Source organism: Ambystoma mexicanum, chromosome 4q, assembly GCF_040938575.1.
Source record: "Ambystoma mexicanum isolate Mex_15411 chromosome 4q, UKY_AmexF1_1, whole genome shotgun sequence".
In the NCBI taxonomy this organism is placed as follows: Eukaryota; Metazoa; Chordata; class Amphibia; order Caudata; family Ambystomatidae; genus Ambystoma; species Ambystoma mexicanum.
The window spans coordinates 495,110,637-495,131,712 of NC_090928.1; the positions used below are offsets into that span (position 1 = coordinate 495,110,637).

General features: G+C 49.0%; 1 protein-coding gene across 3 annotated transcripts in view; it reads left to right on the plus strand.

The window, feature by feature from the left end:
* PPP4R3B (protein phosphatase 4 regulatory subunit 3B) overlaps positions 1-21,076 on the plus strand; it is an 820,721-nt gene that overhangs the window by 185,234 nt on the left and 614,411 nt on the right. The gene's annotated exons all lie outside the window — the stretch shown is intronic.

Here is a 21,076-nt window from a genome sequence, read left to right on the forward strand (position 1 = left end):
CACAGGATCTCCTGGAGGCTGCGGCTCATCACGTAGACACCTCGGCTCGGGGCCTGATGCTTGGGGTTGATACCTCACGGCAGGCGTGGCTGCATGCCACTAAATTTTCTAAGCAAGTGTAAGACAAGGTGTTGGACCTTCCATTCGATGGTAAGGAGCTTCTTCATTCTTCTACTGATGTGGAGCTCACCAAAACCAAGGATAGCACTCAGACGGATAAATCATTGTCTGTTCTGGTGAAGGCTCCTTTCAAATCCCAGAGACTGTTGTCGCAAAGTCGGCCTTCCTCTGGTTTTAGGGGCTTCCTCGACCGCAAATCTCGCAGAGTGGATACTGCTGCGGGGAATAACCGCCGTAGACAACAGCGTGCACAGTTTTTCTCCCGCTCCTCAGCATCATCAGATTCAGGTGGCACCGCCACCGATAAACCTGCCAAATGAAGGTGTTCTGCGCTCGCACGAGACCCCGGTGGGAGGACGCATTGCGTCTCATTGGGAGGCATGGCAGACCATCACAGAAGACAGATTGGTCTTGTCAGTCGCTCGAGCGGGCTTCCGCTTACCTTTACCCCCTACCACACCCCTCAACCGTACTTTTCAGCTGTCGGGCTCACCCTCCCTCAAAGCCGAGGTTCAGAAACTTCTGGAAATCATAGCTGTGGAACCAGTTCCCCTTGGGGAGCAAGGGGAGGGCTTCTACTCCAGGCTGTTTACGGTACCCAAACCCAACCAGGCTGGCCTGCACACCATCCTAGACCTTTCCCAGTTCAATCTTTTCCTACCCCAAGAGAAATTCAAGATGATCACGCCCGGCCAGATACGCTCCTCTTTGCAGATGGGCGATTGGCTCAGCGTGGCGGATCTTCAGGATGCGTACATGCATATCCTGATTTGGAATCCACACAGGAGATACCTCTGCTTCTCTTTGGGAGAGGAGCACTTCCAGTTTCGGGTTCTTCCTTTTGGCCTCAGCTCGGCGCCGCGTGTCTTCACGAACATGATGTTGGTGATTGCGGCCTATCTTCGTCTCCAGGGTATCCATGTGTATCCTAATTTGGTTGACTGGCTCTTACGCAGCGATTGCCGGTTAGCAGCAGCGGGCAACCTCCAGTCTCTCCTTCAGCTCCTGTTACATCTTGGGCTGTCGGTGAACTGGCGGAAATCCTCCATGACGGTCTCACAGGACCTGATCTTCCTGGGTTTTCGTTGGAACACGATCGACTGCAGGGTGTATCTGACCGGGGACAGAATGGTGGATCTGTTGGCCACGTGTCAGATGTTCGCGCAGTCGGAGAGCATGTCGGCCTGGTGGTTCCAGAGGCTTCTGGGCCTCATGGCCTTGTGTGTACTGGCTCTTCCTCTTGCTCGTCTCAAAATGAGACGGACCCAGATGGCTCTTCGGAATTCATGGCGTCAGGCAGTGGATCCGGATTCCATGCGGATAATGATTCCAGATTCCATGAGTGGACCTGGACTGGTGGTCATCACTCAGCAACCTGTCGGTGGGCGTGGGGTTTCAGGACCCAAGCCCCATAGTGACGATCACGATGGACTCCTCTCTTCTGGGGTGGGGTGCAACGTTAGATCTTCTTCAGGTCTCTGACCTCTGGTTGCCTCAGGACAAGCTCCTGCACATAAATCATTTGGAGCTTCTGGCGATCTTTCTGGCGCTCAGGGCGTTCAGACCGCTCATTGTCAACAAGGTGGTCCGCATAAGAACGGACAACGTGGTTTCAATGTATTACATAAACAAGCAAGGGGGAACAGTCTCCTCCCCTCGTGGACCTGTCCATCCAGATTTGGGAGTGGGCCGTGCTTCATGGTGTCTGGCTGCTTGCAGTGCACATCCCGGGCCAGCTGAATGTCACAGCAGATGCCCTCAGCCGGCGGACAGTGGTCAGCTACGAGTGGGAGTTGAAGGCAGAGGTCCTATCATGGATTTCCTCGCGTTGGGGCACACCGGAGGTGGACCTCTTCGCCACGGCGGTGAACAAGAAACTTCCTCCGTATGCCTCCAGAGGGGGGCTGGGAGCCTCATCTCTGGGGGATGCTCTCGAGATTCCATGGCACAACATGAGAGCTTACGCCTTCCCGCCTCTGCCTCTAGTTCACCGTGCAATTTGGAAGTTGAAGAACTCTGTGAACTGTTCCCTTCTACTGATAGCCCCGTGGTGGCTGGCAGGTTTTGGTTCTCAGAGCTTAAACACCTGCCCGGTGTCTCCGCCGATCAGGTTACCAGTAACTCCCAATCTTCTTCACCAGGGGGAACAGATGTGGCACCCCTACCCACAATCGCTCAGCTTGGTGGCATGGTGCCTGAGTTCAAGTCTTTAGAGCATCTGAGTTTATCTGCGGATAACATGCGCATTATCCAGGCAGCCAGGAAACCCTCTACCAGATCTCAATACAGGAGTAGATGGCTCAGATTCTGTCATTGGTGTTTGGAGAAGAAGTTGGATCTGAGGGTGGCCACGATTGACACGGTGCTGTCCTTCGTGTCCTCCCTAGCAGAGTCAGGGGTTCATGTTCTGTCATGCAGGACTTATCTCTCAGCGGTTTCCGCTTACCTTTCTACAGACCTTTGTTCTTATTCTCGAACTAACCCAGTGGTGAAGAGGCATTTTGCTGGCTTGACACGCCTCTACCCTCCAGTTCGTAATCCGCACCCGCCATGGGATCTAAATGTAGTCCTGACGGCCGTGTGCCATAAACCCTTTGAACCAAAGGCTACGGTAGACCTCAAGTCTTTGTCTTGGAAAGTGTCCTTTCTGGTCGCTGTTACGTTAGCGAAGAGAGTGAGTGAGCTCCAGGCATTGTCGGTGGAGCATCCTTTCTTGGTCTTTCACAAGGACAAAGTAGTCCTTCGGACAAACCCGGCTTTTTACCGAAGGTAGTGACCTAATTCCATCAGAATCAGTCTCTCTCCCTTCCGGTCTTTTTTCCGAACCCTGCCTCAGAGGCTGAAGGGGTTCTACACTGTCTTGATGTCCGAAGAGCTCTTAAGTTCTACCTAGACAGGACTTCTGAGCTTAGGAGTTCTTCTCAAAATTTTTGTGACCTTCGGTAACCCTCAGGGCAAGCCGGCGTCTAAGGCAACTATTTATAGGTGATCGCCACCTGCATCACACAGTCTTTCACCGTCCAAGGGCTGAAACCTCCTAAGGGTATCCATGCACACCTGGTGCGGGGCAAGGCAGCCGCGGTTGCTTTTCAGAAATATGTCCCCTGGGAGTCCATCGCTAGGGCAGCTACTTGGGCCTCCCCATCTGCTTTCTGTAAGCATTACTGTCTCGACATGAGCTCGAGCTGACGCTCATTATGGTCAGGCTGTGCTGAAGAACCTGTTTCAGTAAGGGGTATTTCCATCCACCCGTAGTTCCTCTAAGGAGTGCTTGGGGAATCTCCCACAAGTATGGAGGAAAGGGGACGGGGACGTAGGAGTATTACCAGGTTACTCACCGTAGTGACCACCTTACTCCTAGTCCATAGTCCCCTTTCCTCCATACGCCCGCCGTCCCCTCGAATAAGGTTCCTCTGTTATTGCTAATGGGTCTTTGACCCGGCGATAGCAAAGGACTGACGGGCGATGCGTGGGGCGGAGCCAAGGTGGGCGGGGTTACAGCCGCGTTCCCGGCCCTGCGCAGGAAAGAGAGGAGGGACACATTTTTGAATAAAATGTGGATGCTTTTTACAAAGTGCTCCGGTCCCGTCCCACAGCACGGAGAGATGTCCCACAAGTATGGAGGAAAGGGGACTATGGACTAGGAGTAAGGTGGTCACTACGGTGAGTAACCTGGCAAGTTCTTTCCACCCTATACAGAAGATTGAAACTGGCGAAGATCTAGGAAACCAGCCGTTGAAACTCCACGATAGACCTTCGACCTCGGAAGGCCTCTGGCCTCGGCCCTGTACAATTAGGGAGAGTGGGGGGTGGTCATACAGGCGCCCACCTTTTATTTCCTACATATACCCGCCTGCTTCCAAATTGATACATATGGAGAGTACTCTGGGCAGAATTTGAAAGAAGTGTAACGTGAAGTTCCCCATGGTAGATGAGCACAATATATGCAATTTGTCTCCCATGAGACCATCCTGAGGCTACTTGTCGAGCTTGCAAGCTCTTCAAGCTGAAAACACTTAAGGACTGCTCCACTAAACGCTGGGCCCACTATGCCAGGCAATGAGAGGCCATGGACGCCGAAGGGTCTTTTAGCTATGGCAGCAACGCCGCCATTTCGGACGGTGAGGGCAGAGGGGGGACTTCAGACACCCAACCCTCCGACCCCGGAGGACTGGCCAGTGGTTCAGTTATGTGGACAGCACCCAGCGGCATAAGCGTGACACACACCACTTCCACTAAACACATCAGCCCCAGCCCCGATTCGACACGCATGTTGAGCGATCGGCAACGGAAGACACCGAGAGAGCGGTCCAACGATTATGTCCTCTGACCGTTCTCGTTCGAGATCGCCTCATGACAAAGGCCAACCGACCACGGTTGGAAAAGGGGTTGCACTCCCAATACTCCCGGAGGCCTGACCGTCAGACGACGAATCCGACCGCTATCCCCAGGAAGTACGCGTAGCATCTACTCCCGAGATTTGACACCCTTCCTCCAAGACCACCTCCGAATCTCATTTCACCTCCGATTCTCGACGCGAGGGATCCGATACCACCTCCGAATCTCATCGGAGGCCCTTAAACATTCCTCTAGTCATGGGAAGGAGGAGAAACAGAAAAAACCTTCAGAACACCATGTTCATAAGGAAAAACAGAAGGGCACTAAATCAGTAGAGGTCCAAGGGCCCTGACCCTCACACTAAAGGGAAAATCATCCCACCCACTGCCCAAGAAATGGGTAGGGAAGGAGAAACGGAAGATGTTGTAGTCGTCCCGAGCTCCAAAGATTGGAGCTCAGCTGATATCGATAGGGTTATGATAAGAATGTCATTTATGCCAAACTTCTATGAAAAAGACCCTAATTATTTTCATAGTTATACCAACAAACCAGCAACCTCGGCCCCTTTGGGGTCCAAGGATTCTCAACCCCCTAATTAAAGACCCCGCTCTCCTGCCCAGGTGCAGGATTTAGTCAGATCCTTTGGTCACTGATTCTTACCATCCCGAGTCGTACTGTGATGAAACGGACCACAAATGGTGGCAGTGACAAAAAAGCCATTGTTCAGGCTCTCCCTATATTAAAGTCTATCCAGCGTAGAATTGACCCCTCGCTTGTAACTTCAAATCTTACTCGTGCGGCTAATCCACAAGTTGAAAAATTATTCCGTACCGAACCTTCTGATCCCCTATACATTAGGGTCCAATTAAAACCCGACTCCCTGGTAGTAACAACCACCAGAAAAAGGGCAGGTACACCCCTCGCTTCTTCGGAAGCACATCCCGATAAAGAGAGCAAGAGACTATATACTCTCGGCCGGAGAGTTGCCACCACTTCTGCCTTTCAGGCACGAATTGCAAACCGCACAACTCTGTTGGCAAGCTATAATTGCCACCAGTGGGAACAAGTAGCTGCTTTGGTATCCTGCGCACCTGAACCACTGAAAAGCCAGTTGGCCCAGCTAGCAGCAGATGGCAGGTCGGTATCGGGATGTATTTGAAAATGAACTTTGATGCAGCATATAATGCAGCATATAATGCTGGAAGACTAATCGCAGAAGGCACTATCATAAAGCGGCACGCATGGTTAAGACAGTCGGGGGTTCAAACCCGAGACCCAAGCCACTCTTATAGACATGCCGGTAGAGCCGGACGTGCTATTCGGCAAGGCAGTGGAGGAAGCCTTAAACGGCTAAGGACGAGTATGAGACAAAATCTCTCGGACAACGTACAAATAAACCTTTAGGACAGAGGGGAAACTCTAATTTTCGGAACCAAAGCTCCCAGAGGGGTTCGAATTACTATCAAAATCAAGGAACCTCATGGGGCAACAATCAGTTCCAAGTATCACAAGCCTTCCCCAGAGGGCAGCGCAGAGGCCGCAGTAGGGGTAGAGGCAGCCCCACCAGAGGTGGTATGCCACCCAGTAAACGGTGACTTTCAGCTTCGGGTCCCCTCCCATGCATCCCCACCTTCACCCACGCATGGGAGGGGATCACTTCGGACAGATGGGTGCTGTCAACAGTGTCTGCAGGATACTGTATAGAACTAATAGAGCGCCCCCACGACCATCCTACAAGACAGAAGGTACACTCGTTGGAGCACCAGAAAATCCTTCTCGAGGGGATCGCCATTCTACTTGCAAAGGACGCTATAGAACTAGTCCCGGGCAACCAGGTAAACGGGGGTATTTATTCAACCTACTTCCTTGTGCCAAAATCTAACAATGCGCCCAGTATTAGATTTGCACCCTGCAAACAAGTATGTCAAGCCACAAAATGTGTGCATGACTGCACTCCAAGAGGTAATACCCTTACTAAAAAGGGGGATTACATCGCAACATTGGATATGAAAGATGCCTATTTTCATATTTCAATGTTCCCAGCGCACAGAAGATTCTTGCGTTTCAAAATAGACAACCAGCACTACCAGTTCAAGGTGCTGCCCTTCGGTATAGCCTCGGCTCCAAGGGTATTCACCAAGGTACTGGCGGTGGTGGCGTACCTATGCAGGGAGGCAATCCCAGTGTACCCTTACCAGGACGACTGGCTCATTACAGGGGAGACCCCCCACCCCCTAATTTGCAAATTAAACATCCAAAGAACAATCAACCTCCGCTTCCAATTGGGCTTCTCAGTCAGCGAGAAAAAAGCAAGCCTGGTGCCAGGCACCTCAAAACAGTTCCTAGGAGCTGTCCTAAACACCCAAGAGGGGTTGGCCTTTCCATCAGAGGAAAGAATTCGGAATATGTTGCTGCAAATTCCTTAATATGAGGCCGGTCGCCAAAGAAGGGTGCTCGAAGCGATGCGTTTGCTAGCATGATGGCTTCTTGCATTTAGCTGGTTCCCCACGCACGCCTACGCATACGACCGATGCAGGAATTGTTGGCGAAACAGTGGTCTCAAGCAAGTGGTCAGTGGGACGATCTAGTGGGTGTTTCACCAACGCTAGTACAGAGTCTTTGCTGGTGGACAAGAGAAATTCTTACGAAGGGGAAACCCTTCTACGATCCAGAGATCCAGGCCGTCGTCACAACACACGCCTCCCTGGCAGGATGGGGAGCTCACTGCCTGCACCACACAGCTCAGGGTCTCTGGTCTCACACAGTGGCTCAGAACCACATCCATCTGCTAGAACATCTGGCAGTCTTCAGCGCGCTTCGAGCATTCAAACCCCTCCTATCCAACCTGTCATTGGAGATCCTAACAGACACCACAACAGCGATGTTTTACTTAAACTAACAAGGGGGCACTCGTTCGCCAAATCTGTCCAAGCTTGCCCAGAAAATTTGGAGATGGGCACTCAAACGAAAGATTTACCTGTCATCCCAACATGTTCCAGGAGATCTCAACTCGCTAGCAGATGCATTGAGCAGGGATCCCCTTCCAGAAGAACACTAGTGGACACTACACGAAGAAGTCGTAGGAGACCTCTTCTGTGTGTGGTTTCCCCACTATAGATTAGTGGGGATAATATTTGGGGGGGTTTTTTGGGAGCAGGGGTTGTGGGGGTGTCCCCGCTCCCTTTAAAATAATATGGGGGTTGTGGCGGTTGCCCCGCAGGTTCCATGCCTTAATATCACTGCAAAAATATGGGGATATTTTCGCGTGGATATTAACACATGGAACCGGCTCCAAGGGGAAACCCCTATGGATGAATTGGTCAGGGATGTTTGCCTACGCTTTTCCACCCACCCCTCTAAGGAAGGTGGTCAACAAGATCCACAGGGACCCAATGACACTCATCCTAGTTGCTACTATGTGGGCGAGACAACCGTGGTACTCACACGTATGCAAATTGGCGGTGTGCAAACCCATCAATCTCCTGTGCCGGTACAACCTATTCTCCCACCACGAGAGCCGGGCCTAACAGTGCATCCCCATCCCAACTCAATGAACTTGGCAGCATGGCTCCTGAAGAGTTCGGACTTCTCCATTTACCCAAGAGATGTATGGATATCTTGAAAGAGTCCAGAAAACCTAACACAAAGCACTGTTACTATGGCAAATGGAAACGATTCCTTATTTGGTGCCAGAATAAACACATCAGAATAAACAGTTGCTGTTTTCTTGTTGTGGGAGGAGCAGTTAAAACCCTCGACCCAGCGCGAAGCGGCACGCGGAGTTGGCTCGCCAGAGTTGCGTGCAGTCTACGGCAGTCTCAACAGTCTTTCCACAGTTGCTGTTTTCTTGTTGTGGGAGGAGCAGTTAAAACCCTCGACCCAGTGCGAAGCGGCACGCGGAGTTGGCTCGCCAGATTTGCGAGCAGTCCACGGCACTCTAGGCAGCCCAGGCCGAAATGGCCTCTTCGGCTGCCTTGGATCTTTTCAATCAAGCGCCAGTGCCGACAACCCTGCTTGGCCGTGTTCTACGCAGCCAATATACTCGCTTGGAGCGAATCGACCGACGAAATAAAAAAGGTAAAGAAAACCTCAGTTTACACCCAAACGCAAAGAAGAGAAAGGGGGGGGGGCTAAACTTATTTCAACTTCCTCCTCCTCCTCCTCCTCCTCACTGTCAAGATCAAGATCAAGTGCACCAGACACCCCTGCTCTTTTGGGTGCAAGGTCTCGGGCTGACATTGGGGAGGGAAACGTTGAGCCTATTGAACCGGACTCGGTGAGGGACGAAGTTTTTGATCAGTCCCTTGACACCATCCAAGCACCTTCGTACGACAATTCGGGGGCGCACTTACCTGTTGGCTCCATAGAAAATGGCACAACGCTGATGACGAACAGCCTGGGAAACACCCCGCGTTCTCCAACACGTAACTACCGCACGACTTCCGATGACCAGCTTGCCTCCGCCGCGGCGAGTGGGACCACATCTGACGACGCCGAAGGGCGCAGCCGGAATGATCCTAGCGGCTTGGTCTTACCGTAGCCACAAAATCCTCCTGACTGGCCCGCTTCCGCCGTGGTCCCGGTCGCGGCGAGTGGGATCACGCCGGAGGGCGCCGCCGGCAAGACCCCTGCGGCCCAGTCTGGGATGATCAACAGATCTCGAAATGTTCAGTCGAGTGAAGCGCCCGACAACTTTTTGATAAGCGAAACACTGACACGCCCCTACCACAAGATGGAAACCTGCAAGAAATTCAAGGGGTGTGTGTTAAGTCTGGAACTCCCATTCAAGTTGAATTGCATGCAAATCTTGGCTATACGACAACCCTTGGCGAAAGAGACTGCACCGAATCGTCTACCACTCTATCATCATTTCCACCGGCAATGTAATCAACCATAGAGAGAGTGGAAAGTCTCCCAACTTCTTCTCCAATGGTGGCCCCTTTTAATCCATCGAAGGAAGTAGATTCAATAGTAAATGCTGTGAATCTGCCGGGGACAGAACCCTACGCCCTACAAAGACAAACGGCTATAGCTTTATTAAAAAAGAAAAGCACTCCACCAGCAGAAACCACGGGAGTCCGGCGTTTTAGTCAATACAAACTACTACCAAAGGAAACAGAGCATCAGCCAAAAAAATTGAGATTGGGAAAACGTTACTCTAAACGGCTTACATGCCATGCGCTAAAAGACTTTTTTGCCAGGCAGACTAAGGCAGCTGGAGAGAGAAGTTGAACTTTCGGACGCCGAATTATTGGACGCAACTGCTGAAACTCCCCCGGATCCTAAACAAAGGAAAACGGGAGTGATTGATTTACCAACTCTACCCTTAATCGATCTACGCCTTTCTCCAGTGAGGGTACTAGAGTAACCTGGACCTCTCACATCTTAATTCATTAAATGGAAGTACACAATCACTTTTGAGATCCCCCGTCGAATCATCTGAAGTCCGACCGCTGGGAACCATCGGTTCGGACCTGGACAAATCCAAGCTATCAAAAATTACTAGGAACGACGACATACCTCAAAGAACCACCACGAACCAACTCACTCCAAATAAGCAGCATCCAGACATTCAGAGAAGCTCCTCCACGCCGGAGAAAGACAAAACTGGTGACTTATCCCCTCCGAAACTAGTCCATGGATCAAAAAACCAGTCTACAGACATGTTTGCAGTGATGTCAGCTATCACGGTGGGCCTGTCCCCATTCGTAAAGCTCAATGATTCGATGAAAGATCTAGTTGCAATAGCAGCTACCACAAACTCAAAAGTGATCTTTTTGGAAGGCTTCATTACGGCTTCCGAACAAAAAAACAGGGAGCGTGAACATCAGTGGGAGCAAAGAATGGCGCATTTAGAAGCCAAATTCAGGAAGGAGGCGGTAGCACCACCACAGATACCCTGTCCATTTATAAACATAAATGGACTCATAACCACACAGGAAAAAGTGGACAAAGCGAAGAAGGGTCAATCCATCAGGGAAACACAAACTATGCCCGTAACCGAAACACCAAAAGCATACGTACCTCAGAAAGTCAGAGAGTCAAATGGATGTGTAGCTGAATCTACTAGAAAATCGATGCCATCCACAGAGACTAGCAAAAAGGAAACAAAAAAACCGGAAACTAAAGTTGCAGAAATCTTTAGCTGGAGCAAGCAAGGAGGGGAGCCGCAACCTAAAAGAAGCCCGCCACAAGCTGAGGCACGAAATTCCCAGAAAGACACAGCGTCTCTAGTAATTGAACCAATAATTGAGGTGGATGACTCCGATTCATCCTCCCCAGACTCTTCTCTGATGAACCTGACACAACACTTGGAACCGAAAGATGTTTCAAATACACACCTTACACCGCAGAAGCCTCCACCTACAGAGACAACAAATCTCGCCACTTCCTCTCGTACATTGGGCCAAATAAAAGGGTCCGTCGGCACATCGAATCCAGCTCCACCATCTGCACCAAAGATGGTCAAAAAACCCTTTGTTGAAGTACGATCAGGAAACTGGCACCATACAGTAATGGCCAAAATGACTGGTGATGACAATTCGCAGAAAAGTGACAAAGAGGGCACCGAAATAGTCCCCCAGTCAAACCCAGAATCAAACAAAACATTAAAGGCCCCTGTTACAGACGTGCAAACTACGAGACAAACTCGCCTTTTTAAAATGGAACAACTAGTGTCAGGAAAGAATTTCCTAGTTTTGAACAGAAAAACAGTCCTTACAATACTGGCAAAAGTCCCTAGTTTGACTCACCTGTCTTCTACCAACTTTATCTTAATCGAGCCTTATCATAGACAGAAAAAGGCCAAAGCATATTTACACGTAAAAACCATCCCCAGACATGAGCCAACAAAAGAAACGCTTGAAACTTTAAATCTACTGGGCTTTGGTTTATCAGAATTGCAACTTCCTCAACCTTCGACCCAAACTGGACCAACACAACACAATACGAATTCTCCAACCAGAAATTACAAACGATCCTCACAAACGCAACAGAACATTAAGTACCGAAGCCACCACGTAGAATCACGAGACCATCCACGTGATAGACCTAAATATACCCCACGGACCTGGACGAGCAGAGCCCGCCACCTCAGACCAGAAGGAGTCCAAAATTGGAAAAAAACCCGTCTTAGGTCAGACAGAAACTCAGCGGATGATTGCCCGGCAGATCATAAAGACCTGCTGAACCACTCACAACCACGAGCTCCCTCAGGCCCCTGGTCGTGGTTAAGAAAAGTGTTAAAGCCTAATCCGCAAAATTAGCAATTATCCAACAACGACTCACGACAGTCAGACAAGTCGTCGTATGCAACCACCGAACCCATCACCCAAACCATTTCCATGTGTTCGTGGAACACGAGAGGCCACGACCATCTGCTAAACCCGGAAGCACAAGACTTAGCAAAATTTGATATAATCTGCCTCCAAGGACTTGGCTGAGGGAAAAACCAATTCTAGATGGCTACACCACTGAAATATCTCCAGCGACAAAGGGCATTTTAGGCAGACCATCGGCAGGCCTTTTGACCTCTATCAGGATTGGATCAGGAATCGATGTTAAGGGAAAGATAGCAGAATCCTATGGCATCCTCGCCCTGCAGACGTAGTGGCGCCATCCAACAACCGGTCCTAAGGGAAACCAAAACTCAAAGTTGGCCATCATCAATACTTATTGGAACCCGCAAAGAACCACAAACAAGGACTTCTGTGAAGAAATGACCACGCTACTAGACAAGATCACGGCTGTATTGTCCATTGATTACATCATTATTTGTGGCGATCTGAACGCCAACTGCGATCATTTTAGCCACTCGGTACTGGCGACAGCAGCAAAAGTAAGAGGAGATCTGTGGTTGGACCTGATGGAAGCCAGAAATGTTCATAACGTGGCTATGGTGAAGGGCCAACTTCCCGCTTTCCCGACGTGGGAGCGTGACTCCTCAACAGCCACGCTTGACTACATCTTCATATCTCTCGCTTTAATTTCTCACGTCACTACGTTTGAGATTTACAAAACGAAAGAAAGCGACCACAACCTTCTAGCCATGACGGTGGAATCCATAAACACGCCGAGACTGAGCTACACACCAGGGGTGGAACTGGCAGCGAACCAAAGGCGGCTTCAGTTTACAGCACTCAACGTTAAAGAAATAACACAAAGCTACGTTGATTATCAAAAAAATTCCATTAGTAGCATGGAAAGGCCAAACTACTTGCCTCTTCTATTACTCCACACGAAAAAGCAAGAGTCTCAAGCCCACAACAACTGGTCAGCATGAATACGACGATTCATTAGTGCAAAAACGAAGAGAACTGAGAAAATTACAACGTGATTATAAAAGAAATACCAACGAAAACGTCAAACAACTGCTGACTGCGGCGACTAGATCTTATAGAACCTGGGTAAGACATCGGAGAGCGGCACTCTATCAGAAAGATGCAGAACAGATGTTAAAAACGCTATCTTTAAAAAGCGTAGGAGACTTCTGGGCATTAATAAAAAACAAAGGCATCCGAAATGATGACAAACTCCTCAATTCGATACCAGAATCATCCTGGACATCTTTCTATTCAGCACATTTTGCCCCAATCTCTGCAACCGTAACTGATGCAATAACCCAAAATGAAGTACTATGGACAAACCTAGCACTTCAAGACCAAATAAAGTCAGCAATCTCAAAATTGAAAACTTCTAGAGAACCGGGGCCTGATGGTCTGACTAATATAGACTTAAAGCAAAACCAAACTGAATGGTCCATCTTGATAACAAAAATTTTCGATCACTGCATAGCATCAAGACAAATCCCGAAAACTTATCGACTGAGGCGGTCATTGTACCCATCTTTAAAAAGGGAAGTAGAGATAACCCGGCGAACTATCGACCGATAGCCCTCCTGGACATCATGGGAAAAATGTTTGCGACGCTACTCCTCTCAAAATTTCAAAACTGGGTAAGAACTTCGCCTGCAACCGACCACTTCCAAACGGGATTCTTGAAAACAGCCTCGACAAGTATAAACATCATGATCTTGAACATCATCAAAGACAATGTAAAAAACGGGGCTCCGAAAGTTTTCCTTGCCTTCATCGACCTATCTCAGGCCTTTGATAAAGTAAGCCGGCAAAGACTATGGTCTAAATTGACCAACTGGAACTGTCCTGAGGAAATCCTGAACCCAATAATCACATTACATACAGATACAACTATGCGAGTCCGTCTAAGCCGGCAAGGCACGCTATCGGAAGCAGTCAAGGTTGAAAGAGGAGTCAAACAAGGCTGTCCTTCAGCCCCTTCATTGTTCATTGCATTTCTAGGTGATTTTCAATATACGCAAACCCTTGTGAGAGCATTCCCGCCGAAAGTTGGAAACATTGCATTCTCTAGGTTACTCTATGCCGACGACATACTGATGGACCAAACCCAAGTCGGTCTCCAGCGGCAGTTGGTAAACCTGGCTAGATTCATCTCTGAAAATGACCTAGAAATAAACACACAGAAATCGAAAGTCTTGGTTTTGGGGAAAAAGCTCTCAAAATCCAAACCGGTTGGCTCCTGGTTCTTAAACAACGTAAAGATTGAAATAGTTACAAACATCAGTTACCTAGGTGTAATGATTGATGAACATAAAACTGAGAACTCGACCATCGTGGCTTTGTGGTCCAAAGTCAAAACACTCACCACTCAAACAAGGCTAATTGACAATAAATATGGAAAATTCTCTTTAATACCGGCGATCCAGTTCTACAAGCAAAAGGTGGTACTGTCATTAATCTATGGAATGGACGTGACACTCAACATTCAGGTGTCAATTTGGCCGAAACTTGAGGGATATCTCTGGAAAGCTGTTCTGGGCTTACCAAAATCTGTTTCCATCGCAGCCATACGACGCGAGCTTGGTTTACTATCCCTGGCAGCATCATTGACCAAGACTCACTGCCTATCTACAAAACGATTCTAGAAGAACTAAAGCTGGGGCGTTGCAAAGCACTGACCGCCTGGGAAAAAAAACTAACGGCAAAGCTACAGGACCTTGCATGCACCCAAGAGGACTTGATCCACAACCCGGAAAAAATCAAAATCAAAGTAGCACAAGATGACTGGATTACTACATGCAAATTAGCAACCGCAAACAAACTTCTTGGTCATCTTCCTCCTACTACTAACAAACTGAACCTCCCCCTGAACTATTGCATCAAATTCACAAACAAGAATCTCCGGAAATTGTTCCTGAGAACAAGATTAAATCTGATGCCAACCCAAGAGATCCAGGCTAGTCGCACTAGATCTGAAAACAAAATCTGCAGACTATGTGCAAATCCAGACTCTATAGAAACAGCAAGGCATCTGATTCTAAACTGTCCGAAAACCTATTACCTACGGACAGCATTCTTACTTCCGCTACTTCATGACACCCCTCTCAGAGAAGAGCACACTTGGTGGTGTAGACTGATTGCGGGGGAAAAAACCAAATGGGTTACAGTAGCAGTTAAGATCTTCGACGCTGCCTTAAAAAACATTATCGTCGCCGACCCGACACCAAAGGCACCTGAGACGGAAACCTGCGAAAGCAACCGAACAGACTTCACAAGCGGTGTAGGCAACGAAAGAAGCACCTATGCTACGCCTTTTTTTTTATACCTTGTAAAAATAATTTCTTTTGGTTAAAATCAAGTAAATAAAAAAAATTAAAAAAACAAATCAATCCAGTTGATTGTACGCCTCCTGATATGCTCCACCTATTGGAGCCAGGGTTAGTGTTTAACTCAAAGTGCACCTGGCAGCTTTATCAGCCTACCCCACTTCCTATAACAAGGTGTCATGGTGGAAACTGCCAGTTGTCAAAGCTTTTATGGAAGGAGTAAAGAGACTCCACCCTCCAATTTCCAACCCACCACCAGGTTGGGACCTTAATGTGGTACTTGCTAAGCTCATGGGATCCCCCTTTGAGCCCATGCACAAATTTAGTCTCAAACACTTGACTTATAAAACTGCCTTCTTAGTAGCCATCACATCCATAAGAAGGGTCAGTGAAATTCAAGCTCTGTCAGTGCAGGATCCTTTCTTTGCTGTTCATAAGGATAAACTGGTTTTACGCACTTGTTAGGAAAGATTTCGTAATTGTAGGGAATTTTCCTTCCATGTGGCAACCCGTAAACTTTTTGCTATTGTTTTTAACCTTGTTCTTGACTTTGCCAGAGAAGTACAGCCTTCTGCCGCACTTCTCTGGGCTTTCGCTCCTTTCTTACGGGGAAACTGACATGCCCTTAAGACAGTCAGTACCGGGGAACGCTGTTTCCCGTAGTTTCTTTTATCATGTTGCGGCTTTAGTGCAACATGACACAAGAGGGCACTGTAAGCTAAGTTACAGCTCTCTTGGGTCTCTAGCCTTCTACAGGCCCTAGATACTCTTTTAGGATGGTATTTTGATCGGTGCAAGTCATTCAGGGACTGGAATGGTGGCAACGATCGTTTTGTTTATTTTGAGCTCCTTTTGGCGTTCTGAGCACGTTTTTCGCACTGAACCCAAAATGGTGGCCTGGCTCCCAAAATGGCCAGACCACGAGGCTCCTTTGTCCTGTCCACTGACCGTCTTGCTCCCTTCACCTTCCCCAGGTCGGGCGACCCGGGGCCTTCCTTATTTGGGCATGTACTTTCCCGCGAAACGTGGTTGCTTTCGCGGGCTTCTACATGTCGTTTGTGTGCCTCCAGGGTGTGGGCTGGGATGTCTGGTCCCAATACACATCCTGGGTGCCAGAGAGTCTAGGGTGGTGTGAATGCCTGGGACCACCGTGGTCCGTGATTGGTCCACGTATGGTATGTGTGTTGATGAGCGGATCTCCCATTGGCTCCCCTCCGTTTTGGCGCGAAGGGAACAGTGGATAAGAGGGAGCTGGAAACACCACTACCGTGTCGATCTCCTGAGTTCTCACGAACGAAGGAATACAGGAGCCAAGTATCCTGCAACCAAGAGGCTGGACCGAGGAATCGCTGGTGACCCGCTGAAGGAATCCTCCTTTGCACTGCTGTCGTCCTGTGAAACCCTTTCCTCCTTGGATCGAACCAGAAGGCCTGTACTGGTGCTTCGACCGTTGGAATAGCAGGAACAGCTATTCCCGGCGACTTCATCATCTCCTGCCAAGTAAGCCTTCGGGAGTGTCTCTGGGCCATCCAGTTGACTGACCAGCTTACAAGGGAGTCCTGCTCTGTAACCGCCGCCAGGTTGTGTTGTATTTCGAGTCCTTGTCACTCTCCCACGCTTAGTACACTTGGTGTTCCCAAGTCTGAAGGAAGGAGTGTACATTTGGCTCGAATACACACGGCCGCTCCGTTGTCCTGCTGCGGCAACAAACTGTGCTGGTTTCGTCGATTGGGACGTCTTTTTGCTCTACACGACTACGAGGCGTTCCTGCTCTTCTGAACCTGCCAGCTGCTGAAACTAACGTGGAGAAGCCTGGGTCTGCTTGCTTCGGGGACCGGTGAGTAGTTTAGCTAGGATCTGGTCGCCCTCCTGCAGTATCCCATTGCTTTTCCCTGCTGTGTAAAAACAGCACCCTTTTGGCCGTACTCGCGCTCTGCTTCTGCCCGCTGTGGAGGCTGCGCTTGAGTTGCGGAACCTGTTCTCCTTCTGCTGTGCACTAACCCGAACTGCCTGACTTCCTCCGAAGAGCTTCCCCTTTTGCCCGTTGGCACCGGCGTGGCAGGTACTTTGAGCACAAGGCTCCACTCTTCGCAGGGCTCGGACTTCCATCTAGTTAGGTGCCTCTGAAGGCGAACTGAGTCTAAAGCGTTATCGCACTGCATGTTTTCCTTTCCTTTCAGGTGGACTACATATTTCGTGCTTTAAACGCTTGCGACTGTGTATTTGTATATATATTGTGTTGATATGGTATGTGTTGGTTTAGTATTGTGATATTGTGATTTTCTCGCTACGGTCATTATTTTAAAGGCCTTAAAATAAATGTGTATATATTTTTGATATAACAACTGTTTGGAGTAGTTTGTAAGCGCTCTTGCTTTGTGTGCTCATTGCGGGCTTTCAGTCACCCTCACCCCTCTTGAGACCTAGTCTTGACCGCCGCGATCGCTACCTTGATTGGTCTGGCTCGTCCAGAGGTTACCCTGTTCCAAGTAATTAGGTTGGCCTTCTGAACTTCTGCGCCACCAGGACAGAGTTCAGAAATCCGTCTTAACAGCACTCACCCAAGGTTCTCACTTAAGTTCATTTCAAAATTCCATGTTAACCAGTGTATTGACCTACCAGCCTTCTTCCAGGAACCCAAAAGCTCTGCTGAGGTGAAACACCACACGCTAGATGTGAGGAGGGTGGTCCTCTACTATGTAGACAAGACCAGGCCGCTAAGAAAGACAGATCAACTGTTCATCTCCATAGCTCCAGGCAGAGAGGGAGATCGCGTCTCTAAGAATGCCATCTCTAGGTGGATAGTCTAATGTATCCAACTGTGCTATTCCCTTTCAGATAAAACACTGCCTTTTACGCCAAGGGCCCACTCAACAATAGGTACTGGAGCCACTCTGGCTTTCATTGCAAATGTACCCCTTGACAGCATTTGCAAAGCAACTACATGGAGCTCTATTCACACCTTTACTCAGCACTACTGCATTTACACTCATTCCAAGACAGATACTCAAGTGGGACAAGCGGTTCTAAGACATTTGTTTGCTCATGACCCTTCTCACAATCCACCTCCTTCTAACACTGCTTACTAAGCTATGAACAGCATGTGATCTAAGCAGATTCCACAAGCCTCAGAAGGGATACATTACTCGCCGTAATCGTATTTCTGATGCTTGTATCTGCTTAGATTCACATGCGACCCCCCCCCCCCCTTCCTCCCCTCTGAAGAGAAGGTGCATGGATGCTTGTAGTCTCATCTATCTTATCTGCTTGGATACGCTGTACTCGCTGTACTCATGCTGCCTCATGTCAGAAAAAATACAATCTGAGGGTCCTACACACATGAGGGATCATGGGTACAGTGAAAGTCAGACTAGGGATAGTATTGCTGGCACGCCCTAGTTCGCCACCCCTTTGCGAGTTTCGAAAAACAAACTGTAATATTCTGCAGCTTCCACCAGAGGTTGGCCTATGCACAGCATGTGAATCTAAGCAGATACAAACATCAGAAATACAATTACGGTGAGTAATGTATCCCATCTATCGATCTAACTATCACAAGCCCAGTGAACGCCATCAAAGCACACTCAGAAAGCTGGCATGCAGACGCTGGTGTCTCCTGGTTCAGCAAGTATCAACTTCTGTCCTATCCCTCTTCCCTCACTACTTTCTTACAGAGCCACGTGAGTGCCTGGAGACCATGCAAATGGTAGCAGTGCGTGGTATAAATCAACATAATATAGCCCTCGCAGCATGCCCATCTTGATCTCTAGCATGTGCACCTCATCTGTCCCGCTGTCGCTTAGTGACCGGGATGAAAATGGTGGTACTGAGGTCATGTGTCATGGCAGCTCCATATATGCTAGTCCAATATGGCATCCACTGTGGGATGTGTAGGGGTGCCGGCGCAGAGCTGTGCAACGCCACCTGGTGGCAAAAAAGTTTCCAAAGGTAACTGGTGCTGGAGATTAATTATCACAGTTGAGGAATCCCTGGGAGAAACATTAATTGCAAGGAGCATTACCGAGAGTTAAGTAATTTATGTAGCGTTGTTGTTTGGCCAGTGTCAACTTTTATGCAATGTCATAACCATTTCATTGCACCAGTGTGCAGCACCCACATAGTTCTCAGAACAAAGTGTTTATTACATTTTTAATATAATAGTAAATTGCACTCCAGTTTGGGCACCAAGACAAGTCAAGTCTTCTATAGTTTGTGGCGATCTCCTTGACATTTGAATGTGGCAGTAGGAAGCTCTGTCCTTGCTATGTGTGGGCCTTCACTGACAATTGCCTCAAAAAAATGTGACAGCAGGAAAATCTTTAAAGTTAGTATCATATGACGGGTCTGCTTTTACGGTCCTGTCATGGGAGGGAGGGAGGTCGCCAGAGCCCAAACAGCACCGTAGGTGCCAGAGCATGTGTGGGCAGGCCCCCTCCCTCTCTGTTACGTGGAGGCGGGGCCGCAACAGACCCCACCGCAGACAAGAGTCTGTGGGAGTGCAGCAGGCCCGCTGCAGCCTGGAAGAAGGCATCCCGCACAGAGCATCCAGCAGCAGGACGCCATGGGATGCACCCAAAGTCATCCTATTGGTTGCTGGAAGCTGCGGCTGTGAACCTACACCCTGGGATGTGGCGGCTGGGACAACACCGGCTGCCGCAGAGTAAAAACAGCACAGATCCAGCTGGCACCCGTGCCGACTGGATACACACCACTAAACCCCCAGGGTTTATGGTTCATGACGAAAGGTCCAACACAGGCCTTGGGCATGAGTCCACTAGCCCACCAGGGATTTTAATATTTCAGGGAGGCCTAAAAGAATTGGTTGCTGTGTGCCGTTATACTCTAGGTTAGAAATGCAGTCAGATTGCACGAAGAAGGGGCTGGGCTTGAAAGCCCTTTGAAGCCTCTAAGCCCTTACCCAGTCACATCCCCTGGAAGTGAGGTGACTGATTGGACAGGGTTAGTAAGCCAATCCTGGGAGGGAAGGGCTTCAGAGTATTTAAGAAGTGTTAAGTGTCTGTGTTATTTGGGGTGAGGACAGGAGTTGGTGGTGTGCGTCTCAGAGACCAGAGGAGGCGAGTGCGAAAGGAGTGCAGACGTTATCAGAGGTTGCGGGCGAGGGGTGTCTGTGGAGTGTGTTTGAGAATAAGGAGCAAGTGAACTAGCAGTAGGATAGGAGTAGAGAGGAGCTAGTGGTAGTTGGGAAGTGGAGATAGTGTTATGAGTATTAGAGTAGTAAGAGGGAGGGTTAGTATGTAGTAGCGATCGTGAAGAGTAGGACTAGAGGGAGAACGGTAGTAATATTAGTGGTGTGAAAGTGGTAGTAGCTGTTAAGTGGGAGTATTAATGAGGGGTAGTAGAGAGATAGGAGCAGTGAGAGGGAGTAGCAAATAAGGTGTTCAAGAACAGTGAAGTGCTACCAGCACTGCAGGAATAAGAGAGGCAAGGAAGGAGGAGCAGGTACCATCAGAGCTAGTATTTGGCCGCAACAGTAAGTGGAGAAATTGATAAGTGATAGGAGAAGTCGTATTAATGGGTGGAGGTAGGTAGGGGGAGGGAAACACAGGCTCAGGGGGAGTGTGAGAGGGTTTATGGTCTTAAATCAGTCAAGTGGTTGCCGAGCTCCATTGGGGGAAGGCCGCAAATGGTCTCTAACACCTTGTTTGAGGAGAATTGCTCTCTGATTTGAACTGTCTGATTGCAGGATTCTGCACTGAATTAGGCAAAGGGATAGAAGGTAACTATTTCCATACTAAAGGTAAACTATGCAGCACTGTTAAAGGGCTTCCAATACCTGGTGAACCTTCAAAGCCAGTTTGTGAGGTTACTCTCAAAGGGAAAAGATGGTGTACCCTGACCCCGAGGGACTTTCTGCTCCTTGAAAGGATCAAACTGTTTTGGTGTCTGAGTTCGGTGGGACTTGCCTAGGGCAGATTGTGAAAACCAGGATAGACCACCAGTGCTGCTGTCGCATAT